A 12,304-nucleotide genomic window follows, 5' to 3' on the forward strand; every position below is an offset into this window, starting at 1 on the left:
CAATGCAGAAGATTTTCAAAGGGTCATGAAGCTGCTCTACTATATAGAAAGGTCTTACACAAATTATACCATAAGACAATCATAAAAAGATCTATATCAGCTTTTTAATAAAAGATCACCTTTGAAATCTCAAGAATATTTCTCTGCCTTTGGCAAAAACCTAAATGATAACAATTTGGTAAAGAAGAATATTCAAGGACCTGTAATGAAAATTCCTTAGGTAAATTTGGTCTGATCCATCAGAACTAGCAGAAAATTTTTATGTCCTATTTGCACGCACACTTTTTGATTATTAAATTTAGGCTCAAAATTGATTCAAAATTCAAACACCTGCATGTGACACATCACTTATTAATATGTGACTGTCAGTTATTATGCAAAACTATAATTTATTTGAGCAGTAACTTTATCATGGGAAGTGCATATTAGGCAATAAACAACTCCTGAAGATCTGGTGGCAGCACTGCTCATGCATGAGTTGTTTATTCATCATGGGAGATGTTTTTGCTGAGCACACATTCTTCAGCAGTGTAGTTATTGCTATCATACAAGATAGAAGCCTCCTCTTTTGTCTTCACTGCATTAGCTTGGAATGTATGGAATAGGTTTAGAAAATGTCAACCATTCATAATAAAAAGGTTGAGTCTAAACATTTTTAATCTCATAAATACAGTTTAAGGTCTGATAACTAAATATTAGCTCCATATACTGATTGACGGAAGGAAGTTAAGACTAGGTCTCTTCTACATCAAAATCCTACTGCTGGGGAGACTCTCAAACAATTGTCTCCTACTGTTGACAGATCTGTGTGTGACAAAAAAGCAGCAGAATTCAATATGTATCTTCCTCTATCTGCAGTAAACATATTGCCATATACATCTGATTGTGGGAGGTATTTCCAGAGTTGCACTGCTCAATCATATGTTCAGTCTTCAACCAATAGCTAGCTTAATATTTGTCCATGATGTTTCAGCATAGCCTATATTAAGATTCCAACTACTTTTTCCTGGCTAATGAACAGTTATGTGACCTGAATTTACACAACTTTCTACTGATCAGCATATATGTTTGGGTTGGAAGTCCAAGAGTGATGCAGTTTTCTAGGTAGTCTGAAAGAAAGTTGCACAACAGATTATCCCAGAAATATTTTCCAACATTGTAATTTTCCCACCTATTCACACTGAGATCATGCAATTTCTGTGTGCTAGAGCCAATATCAAATCTTGTTTATTGTCACCAAATGGTTAGGTTCCTAAAGAACAAAAGGCACAACCTAATACCTAGCTGTTACTGAACCAGGAAAACATGAATTAGGCTGAAAAGGGGTTTTAACGTGTTTTACCTATTTAACGTGTTTTTTCATCAAGGATTCTTCCAAACTATGAATACAGCCAGTAAATGCAGAGGGATTTAAAGCAGCCAATCAGAGCTCAGAAGTGTGAGCAGAGAATTCAATTCAGTCAAATGACAATCTATTAACTCAGAGCTAAAATCCACAATCCATGTTTCTCAACCACCTTGTGACAAAGGTGACTATTATTATTGAACCCATTTTTGTAATAGGTAAAGAGAGAAATATGTTAAAGCCCTTGTCTCAGGCTATTCATGTATTCATTTATTATTTCTTCAAGAGATAAAGGACTGTATTCTGATGTCATTTACATATGTGCAAATCTGGAGTTGCTCTCTTTAAATCAACAGAATTATTCCAATTTTACACTGGTATGAGTAATATCAAAAAGTGTCTCTAGGTGCCCACGAAAGCTTATGCGCAAATAAATCTGTTAGTCATTAAGGTGCCACCGGACTCCTCATTGTTTTTGTGGATACAGACTAACACAGCTACCCCCAATACATATGATGATAGTGTATATTTCATAGAGAGAATCTCCTTTTCCAGTTTTCAACCCATTACAGATTGGTTAGCTAAAGCTCTATTTTCTTTGACATATTGCAGAGCAAAGTGCTCTGCTCACACTTAGTTCTCTACCTCCATTCTAACCTCTTGAAGTGAGTGAAACATGTCCTTTTTCCTTTTATTAAACCAGGGCCGGCTCCAGGCACCAGCGGAGGAAGCACGTGCCAGGGGTGGCACATGCTAAGGGGCGGCATTCCGTCCATTCTTAGGGCGGCACAGTCCGGGTGGTTTTTTGTTGTTGGTGTTGTTGCGTCGGCAGTCCGAGCGGCTTTTTTTTTTTGCTTGGGGCGGCAAAAATGGTAGAGCCGGCCCTGTATTAAACCAACATTCTTCATTCAGCTACTGACTAGGTATTTCTGGAATAGCTAGAGCTAACATAACATAACAGAAGACAACCTTAATTTGGAGATTTAAAAGGGGGTTTTCGCCTTCCTCTGCAGTGTGGGGCATGGGTTGGAGGATTCTCTGCACCTTGAAGTCTTTAAACCACAAGTTGAGGACTTCAATAGTTCAGACATAGGTCAGGGGTTTGTTACAGGAGTAGGTGGGTGAGATTCTGTGGCCTACGTTGTGCAGGAGGTCAGACTAGAAGATTGGGATTGTTTTCCAATGTGCATTACTTTGCTTTATGAACACTGAATTTCATTTGCCATTTTGTAGTCAAATCACCTAGTTTTGTGACATCCCTTTGTAACTCTTCACAGTCTCCTTTGGACTTAACTATCTTGAGTAGTTTTGTACCATCTGCAAATTTTGCCACCTCACATTTACCCCCTTTTCCACACCATTTATGAATATGCTGAATAGTACTGGTCCCACTACAGGGCACCACTGCGGGATACCTGTATTTACCTCTCTCCATTCTGAAAACTGACCATTCCTACTCTTTGTTTTCTATCTTTTAACTGGTTACTGATCCAAGAGAGGACCTTCCCTCTTATCTCATGACAACTTACTTTGCTTAAGAGCTTTTGTCAATGGACCTTGTCAAGGTTCTCTGAAAATCTAAGTACACTATATCCACTGGATCACCCTTGTCCACATGCCTGTTGACCCCAATAAATTCTAATAGATTGGTGAAGCATGATTTCCCTTTATAAAAACCATGTTGACTCTTCCCCAACAAATGGTGTTCATCTATGTGTCTGAGAATTCTGTTCTTTATTACAGTTTCAACCAATTTGTCTGGTGCTGAAGTTAGGCTTACCGGCCTGTAATTGCTGGGATCACCTCTGGAGCTTTTTTAAAAAGTTGGCATCACATTAGCGATTCTCCAGTCATCTGGTACAGAAGCTGATTTAAATGATATGTTACATACCACAATTAGTAGTATGTATCTACTAATACATAAGGCTACGATTTAGTCACAGTGCGACTGGCCCTGGAGCCGATCAGCAGCAGCTGGTGCAGTTGTCTGCCGGGCCACTGCAGCAGCTGGCTGCATGCCGCTCCAGCAGCAGCCAGTGCAGCTCTCCCTGGGGCCACCTGAGCAGCAGTCCCTTGAGCCAGCTGCTGGGGCAGCCTGGGGTCAACCACACTGGCCCCTGCAGAAGTCATGGAAAGTTATGGAATCCGTGACTTCTACGACCTCTATGACAGACATGGAGCCCTACTAATATATACTACAAAGGTATGTGGGAAAGGCCTAGAAGTCAGGGATATTGAGTTATTTTCCCAGCTCTACTGCTGACTACATGATGTTGAGCAAATCATTTAAACTTTTTTGCCCTATTTACCCATCTGCAAAATGGCAATTATAATACTTATGCTCCTTACGACTAAAGAGGTTGGGGGGATATGATTGAGGTCTATAAAATCATGACTGGTATGGAGAAAATAAATAAGGAAGTCTTATTTACTCCTTCTCATAAAACAAGAACTAGGGGTCATGAAATGAAATTAATAGACAGAAGATTTAAAACAAACAAAAGGAAGTATTTTTTCATACAACGCACAGTCAACCTGTGGAACTCTTTGCCAGAGGATATTGTGAAGGCCAAGGCACTAACAGGGTTCAAAAAAGAACTAGATAAATTCATGGAGGATAGGTCCATCAATGGCTATTAGCCAGGATGGGCAGGGATGGTGTTCCTAGTCTCTGTTTGACAGAAGCTGGAAATGGGCAACAAAGAATGGATCACTTGATGATTACCTGTTCCATTCATTGCCTCTGGGGCACCTGGCATTGGCCACTGTCGGAAAACAGGATTATGGGCTAGATGGACCTTTGGTCTGACCAGTATGGCAGTTCTTATGTTCTTACATGGTATGTTATGTGAGGCTTAATGTTTAAACAGTGCTTTTAAATTCCTGAATGAAAAGCAGCATAACAAGTTCAAAGTATTATTCCAATGTAAACTACAAAAAGCACATAACCCATTGCGACTGCGGGGCCTATTTCCGATCCTTCTTCCGCTCACGCATCCGGGCAGATTTCCTCTGGGCGGCATCTGCTGGCTCCCTTGACACCTTTGAGCAGCAGTGGGTGCTGTCCAGGGTTCTCTGTTCGGTGTCCCCATCAGGTTCCCTTCGTTTAGCCCTGTGACCTCACTCCTGTCCCTGTTATATCTTTAGTTGTCCCCCGTAATTAATTGAGATCCCAGACCTTGTGGATCCTCCCCTTAGGCTGGGGAGATCCTTTAGCAGTGGGCGGGCTTCCACCTGCCCACTTCCAGGATCCCAACAGGACCACTCTCCTGTAGCCATCTGGCCTGACCCTGTCACAGTAAGTATTCTTCATTATTTTCATAAGAATAAATGAATACTGCAGAAAGTAAAAAAAAAAAAAACCCACTGTGCATATCCCAGTGGACTGTCATAAATTTATTTAGAACAGGTGTTTCTTTAAGAGTGATCTAATGGGGAAATTCACAGTGTTCAATGGTCTGCTAAATCACACTTCTATCTGTGTGCTGTGGTGGTCTAATGTTACCACGTTGGGTTGTAAGATAAAATATGTTGGATACTGGCTGGCTCAGTATCGGTTAGAGGCTTTAATTCTACACTTTGTGAGCTCCTCTATTTAAGTGCATTTTCTCTCTTTTCTATTCAGCACAATTTAAAGCTACCCGAAATTTCATTTTCTGGGGCTAATCACTCTCTGAATCCAAGACCCTCTGGTCTGTGCCTCCCTTCCAGTAAGTAATGGAGGAAGTTCACATTTGTCCACAAGGCTAGGGGCTTTGGCCACATCCCTTCTGCCATCATGATAGATGCGTAACTGCAAAATGGAATTGGAACAGTTAATTCCAATGATACACTTTGACCTGTTAAGGGGCCATCGCAGAGATACTGAAATAATTCATTTCAAGAGATGAAGGATAGGTCAATTCCAGAAAGGAAAATAATCACATAATATGCTTCCCATTCTGAATCCTGACCTAAAATCCTTCACATTAGTAATATGAATTTATGTGAGGAGCACCTTCTTGCCACAAGGTGATTCTGCTGAAGGTTAAAATGTAAAGTCTGTAGTGATTTATTAAAATGTTGATAGATGACTGATGGTAGTTTTGAAGATTTCTTCTGTGATAGCTGAGCTACAGTGCGACTAGAAATCCCTTGAGGAACTAATGTTGCGGGGGCACTGATCCTTTCTGAAACCATTTACTCTGTGGCTGAATATGTTTCAGTGATCCACTCAAGAGCTAGAGGACTTAGATGATATCTGACATAGGAGCTTAAGCCAGGATCCATAAAGGCATTTAGATGTTACTCCATTCAGCATGGTAAACCTACCCCCTAGGTGCCCTGCTGCCTAATGGAATTTCCAGCCCTGAACTAGGGTCCTCAGCAAAGAACTCTCTCTTGAAGTTAGGCCCCTAAGCAGGGCCGGCCCACAACATTTTGGCACCTGAGGCGGGAGCTCAAATGACACCCCCTTTCCCCCTCGTTTGGGCCAAAACTTTAAAAGGTCTCAATTCTGCCTTCTTCCTGTTCTACTCCTCTCATGGTACTGCTCTGCTACCTACCCCAATAAAGGAGAACTAACAACTTAAAATGCCTTGTTCAAAAATTTTAAGTAACACTTAACTTTCAAATGCCTGAACAGTAAATGTAACTTTTCTTGTCTGCATAGTAAACACTAGCATTTTTATCTGTTTGAATGATCAAAGTGGTACTTTCTGTGCCTTCTTGATTTGATTTGAACTGCTTCCTGAAGTTCCACAGTCTGGGCCAGCTAATGCTCTATTGAGATGGTTGTAAGGCCGACCAGCCTCTCCTGTGTCATTGTGGAGCGTAGATGTGTTTTTATTAACTTCAACTTGGAGAAGCTGCATTCTCCACTGGCAACTGTTACAGGAAGTGTTAGAAGTGTGCGCAGAGCAACAAAAGCATTTGGAAAGAGGATGATCATCTTATTTGTGCACATATATTCCAGAACAGCCTTTGGAGTTCATCCTGCTGAAATGTATCTTGAAAGGGCTTTCAGTTCATCACCTAAATCACTCGCATCAATATCGCACATGTCATCATGTGCCAACACTGTCTCTAGTGCCCTGCATTGCTGGTGTAGGTCTTCTTCAGGTATAGTGAGGAGTTTTGGAATATCATACAACATCCCAAATATACTGCTGCGTTCCTTGAGCTGCATGAAACGTTCTTCAACTGACTGTATTGTACAATCTAGCACCTGGTTAAAAAATTCAACTTTGAATTGTTGTTTGGGGTCTCTTATGGGATTATCCCGTGCCTCGTAATCAAAATGTCATCTTCTTCGGTGACTCTTGTATTCTTGAATGGGTGGGAAAAGAGCTTCAGTGTGAAGTTCCTCTGCCAACTTCTGTGCACTCTTCAGAAAGTTTTGAAATCCCTCATCTGACCGGTAAGACTGTAGGTATGACTTTGCTTTGTCCAGTTGTTCCATTGCTACAGATATATCAAGGTCAACACCTTGGAGTCTCTTGCTTACAACATTTATTTCAAACAGTAGGTCATGCCATAACAGTAGGCCACACAGAAATTTGAAGTTATGTATGTTTCTGGTGATTCCATTTCCCTCTGCCACTGTTCTCCCACGAACAGTTCCTGTCATAGCATTATCCTCCATAATGGCAACTATGGCATCATCTATCTTCCAAATTTGGTGTTTGATAGGCTTTATCGCCTCCACTTTCCCATCATGTGGCACTCAGTGGTTTCAGTGTCAGAGAGGATGTTCTCAGATGTTGCTTCAAAATTTGCCATCGATGAGTTGATGCAGAGAAAAATACATAGATGCTTTGAATTACATTAAAAAATTCAGCAGCCTCACTAGAAGCTGATGCTGCATCACTGACCACCAAGTTCAATGAATGAGAACTGCATGGGACAAAAAAAGCTTGAGGGTTTAACTCTTGAATCTGTGTCTGCACTCCTCTGTTCTTTCCTCTCATGTTAGCACCATTATCGTAGCCCTGACCTCTCATATCAGCTATCGCAATTCCCATATCGTCCAGCTTTTTAAGAAGCACATTTGTTATACCAGCTCCTGTAGTATCATCAGTGTCAATAAATTCTAGAAAATGCTCTCTGACAGTCACCATTACAGGGACATTTTCACTAGGTTCTGCTGTTGTTACAAAACGTACCATTAAAGTCATTTGTTCCGTATGGCTAATGTCAGGTGTGCAGTCCAGAACAACAGAGTAATATCTTGCTGACTTCAGATCTGCCACAATTTTCTGTTTGACTTTTGTTGCCAGTAACTGTATGATCTCATTTTGAATTGTTTTTCCAAGGTAGTGGTGTGTGTACATTTCTTGGGTGGTGACTCTTCTTAGATGCTTCTGAAGTACAGCATCAAACTCAGCCATCAGCTCCACAATTTTAAGGCAGTTTCCATTGTTTGGCACATACAGCTGATCTGAAGTGCCATGCAGTGGTAGGTTTTGGGTAGCAAGCATTCTCACAATGGCAATGAGCCTTTTCAGAACATTTTGCCAGTAAAGACACTCTGATGCAATCTTCTCTTGATGCTGATCATCTATGGTGGCCTTTAACCTTAGTCTTGTCTCAAGCTCTTTCCACCTATGGAATGCTCTCTGGTGATTTGCTGCCTTCTCATGGCATGCCAGATTTCTAGCCAGATTTTTCTAGTCCTTTGTCCTGTAGAACCCAATGTGGCTGGAACATTGGACTGGAAGAGTTTGCAACAAAAACAGTATGCAGCATTCTGGGGTTTTGAGTACATAAGCCATGGCCTCCCCACTTTGTCACCATTGGGGATTTCACGCCAGTAATGTGTTGAATGGAAACTTCCATTTTCATTGTCTTTGGGGAACATGAAGTTTTTCACTTGCTGTGGCCCATGCAGTACAAGGAAGTCCCTCAGGCTACTGCTCAAGTGGGTCCACAGTCCTGGATCATCTAGACTTAAGGAACTAAACTCAGCAGCAGCTGTTTCTTGCGCCTCCACCACACTCTTCTCTGACCTACATTTTTCTTCAGGATTGTGCATGGTTACATCCATTTGAGATGGAGAGATGGATGCTGCAGTAGCTGCCAGGTCACCTGCACTCTGACTAACTGGAAGATCAGGCATCTCCTCACCATTCACATCCTCACTGGGGCTGGAAGGCTCACTGTGAACATTTGTGTCTATGTTTCAGAGTAGCAGCCGTGTTAGTCTGTATCCGCAAAAAGAACAGGAGTACTTGTGGCACCTTAGAGACTAACAAATTTATTATTTGTGTCTATGTATCTCAGGAGAGATCCTTCCTGCTTAGATAGAAAAGCTTCCTTTGCTTTCTTTCTTTTTCTGAATGCTGCATTTTCTTCTTTCACTCATGACTGCTGTTCTGTGCCAGCTATAGTGGCTCTCAACACTCAATTGAAGAGGGCAAACAAGCAGGCTGGTAGCAGGGCCGGAGTGAGGGAAGATAGTAGCGTCTTAAGGGCCTAACTGGCTCCTACTACTTCAGCTGACTGCCTGTTCTCCTCAAGTGGGTTCAGGGAAGCAGCAGGAAACAGGAAGCTCCCTGAGAAGCTGGTGTTAATCAGTCCAGGCTCCTGGGGGTGCTAGAGAGGTACATAAGAGGGAAATGCAGTGTTGTTATAGCTGTGTTGGTTCCAGGATATTAGAGAGACAAGGTGAGTGAGGTAATATCTTTTATTGGGCCAACTGATGGTGGTGAGAGAGACAAGCTTTTGAGCTACACAGAGTTTTTCCTCAGGACTGGGAAATGTACTCAGAGTGTCACAGCTAAATGCAAGATCCAACAGATAGTTTAGCATAAGTAGTTAGCACATACTCTAAGGACTATTTAAGGTGAAGTGGCCCATTAATATACCTGTAGTCTTGGGACCGAGGGGGAGAGGGGGAAATAGTGGATTACAGATTGCTGTAATAAGCCATAAATTCAGTGTCTTTATTAAGACTATGATTTTTAGTGTCTAGCAAAGTTGTGTATTTAAAGCTCCCAGGCTTGTCTTTTTAGTGTTATGCAGGTTTCCCTTGAGGATAAGGATTGACAGGTCAGATACAGAGTGACTGGTTTGTGAAAAATGTTCACCAAGAGGTGATACGGTGTTTTTGTTTATGATTTTTGTGTCTAGTGATTAGTTGGTTTCACCTATATAGATGTTATTGGGGCATTTAGTGCACTGAACAGTAAACTTCATGTTGTGATAGGCAAGTGTCAGACCTATGTATCTTGAAAGATGTGTTGTGGGGAGTGTTGATCATTGTAGGTGGAGTGGAGATATTTGCTGCCAGTAACATGGAGTCACACTACCAGGAGAGAATGGCTGCTGGTTCAGCCTGAAAGGAGAGTCACTTCATAGATCCCCAAGATCCATGTAGTTAGGAGGGGATTAAGACTCCAAAACCCAAATCCTCTAAAACCCTTCTAGCCAGAGAGAATGGTGCAAGGTAACCTCAGAGGATTTCCCTTCTGTCTTAGCTCTCTCCACTGTTCCCTGTTTCCCCCATGGTAAAAGAGGTTGATATGACCCATAATTAATCAAAATATTATTTAAATAGAGTTTTTCTTCATATGAGCATCCTACCTTAACATTATTTATCATACTGATCACATGAACTACACAAAATAAGTGAAAAAAATGAAGCAGGTATCTGAAATCCTTTGTTTAAATAATCAGAGTTGATATTCCAACTGTCAGAAATGAATTTTTTTAGATTCACTTGGGTTTATATTAATCCATTAATAATCTCTTCACAACTGCAACATGCCAATGAGCTCTGCAGTTTCCCAGAGACCATGGGTGAAAAATTAGTAATGGATTAAAAAAAAAATCTAAACATTATGTGACAATCACCGTGTACATAGTGGGGGGAAAAAATCAATTAAAGATGACCTGAAAAGCAAAGGAAAAGTACCGATGCCCTTCTTTAAGAGATTGAGATGCTTTTGGGAACCTATATAAATCATACATTTAGGAGAAAATATCTCTTTCTTAAAAATTCAGCACCCCTCTCTTGTCATAATTCTGGGTTAAGAAGGACTCCAATCCACCCTCTAAAGCATCCAAGCAGTGCTAAACAAAAACAGGGAAGAGGAGACTTAACATTCCTGATATTTCTAAGGTAAGAGATAAATCGTGGGAATAATATTATTAATAATAATAGTAATAATAAATGATTATTGCATTCTTTGTGCATCAGAAAGAAGTAGAAATGCCCACAACCTCATTTATTTCTTTTTGTATATCCCTTTTAAATCATATATTTGACAATTTCAATTTTTACTACAGTCTAATACATATCACTCTTGCAATTTCACAGCAGTCAACAGTGGTATCTAATAACTAGTTTAATTATTCAGATACAATTTTGGCTTACAAAGTGTAATTAAGACTGATCATCAAAATAATTAGGTTTTAAAGGCATTTGTTTTCTTACTGTTAATTACTGTATAAACAACTAAATTTAATAATTGATGGCATTACATTAGATGAATTAAGACTCAGAAAAGACACTATTAAACTATTAGCATAGTTTTCAGTTAAAGCTGCCACCTCCAGATGTTGAGCTTGGTGGCATTAAACTACAGACACTCCCCTGGTTATGCAAGACTCAACTTACGCAAATTCTCACTTACGGAAAAAGTTCCATAAGCCAGAAATAGTTGCAGAAATTTTTGCCTAATGTACGGGTATATGTTTCCAACATACACAAAATTCGAGTTACGCAAGGCTTTCTGGAATGGAACGATTGCGTAAGTCGGGGGCGTCTCCCTGCTACTATGAAACAGAACAGGTCTTATTTTCCAAACCGACTTACTTTTTTCTGTTAATATTTATAGTTTATGTTATTCTGTGTATTACATAATGATGTGTGGCTATAATACACCCTATGCAGGGGTAACTGCATTATATTTCTTCTTACGGAGGAGGGCAGACTCCTACCAGAACTCTCAAAACACAGCAATGGACACAATGTAATACGTAGATTAAATTGAAGCACAAGTGACTGTAGACATTTTTTTTTTAAATAAGCATTATGAATGTCTGTCACCTTGGTTTTTATGAATAAAATCTCTAAAAAACCTACAAGTACAGAAAATCAGCACTATCACGCAACAATGGAGGTCCAGTGCTGTACTATTCAATCTAGAAGTTATAGGTAGCTATGAATTACCCAGCCTCTGGAGAAGATGTAGCAAAAGCAGCAGCTAGAAGAAAGGCTCCTGCTTCCTATACTGATCTACAATACAGTAACTAGTACTAGTTAAGACCTACTACCATAAATTATATACATGAACACGCATATATGCACTCACCCATTACTATTTATATGTACACACAATTGTTATTTATATTCCAGTATGTTTGTTTCGAAAGTCCTAGAGCATACTTGAATGTAAAAAGTGTTCATACTATAAAATGGAAGTCATGCCCTAGAAGGCATAGCTTGAAGTGATCCAGGACAGATTATATATTACAGTACATACAGGTAACCTAGTAACCATAGTTTCTGTGATGTTTGCAAAGTGCTGGACTGCAAACTGGACGGTCACCTGACTTGTACTGGGGGGAGGGATAGCTCAGTGGTTTGACCATTGGCCTGCTAAACCCAGGGTTTGAGTTCAATCCTTGAGGGGGCCACTTAGGGGTCTGGGGAAAAATCGGTACTTGGTCCTGCTAGTGAAGGCAGGGGGCTGGACTTGATGACCTTTCAGGGTCCCTTCCAGTTCTATGAGAGGGGTATATCTCCATATTTTTTTTTATTTGAATTGGAAACGCAAAAGAAAGGAAAAAGCAGAGATGATGGACCTTCAAGCCCCAATTGAGCAATGCACTTACACACATGCTTTAAATTTAAGCAAATGCTCAAGTCACACTGATTTCAATAGAACTTTAGCACCCACGCTTGATGTTAAAGCATTAACGGTGAAATCCCCCAGAATGAATTCCAACACTCTCATTGACTTCAATGGGGCCAGG

General features: G+C 40.5%; 1 protein-coding gene across 1 annotated transcript in view; it reads right to left on the reverse strand.

Moving 5' to 3' along the window:
* Window positions 1-12,304, reverse strand: part of LOC112112035 (dystrophin) — a 1,981,667-nt gene that overhangs the window by 400,818 nt on the left and 1,568,545 nt on the right. The window lies entirely within an intron of this gene.

This window comes from Terrapene carolina, unplaced genomic scaffold (genome assembly GCF_002925995.2).
Source record: "Terrapene carolina triunguis isolate 2854851 unplaced genomic scaffold, T_m_triunguis-2.0 Scaffold23, whole genome shotgun sequence".
In the NCBI taxonomy this organism is placed as follows: Eukaryota; Metazoa; Chordata; order Testudines; family Emydidae; genus Terrapene; species Terrapene triunguis.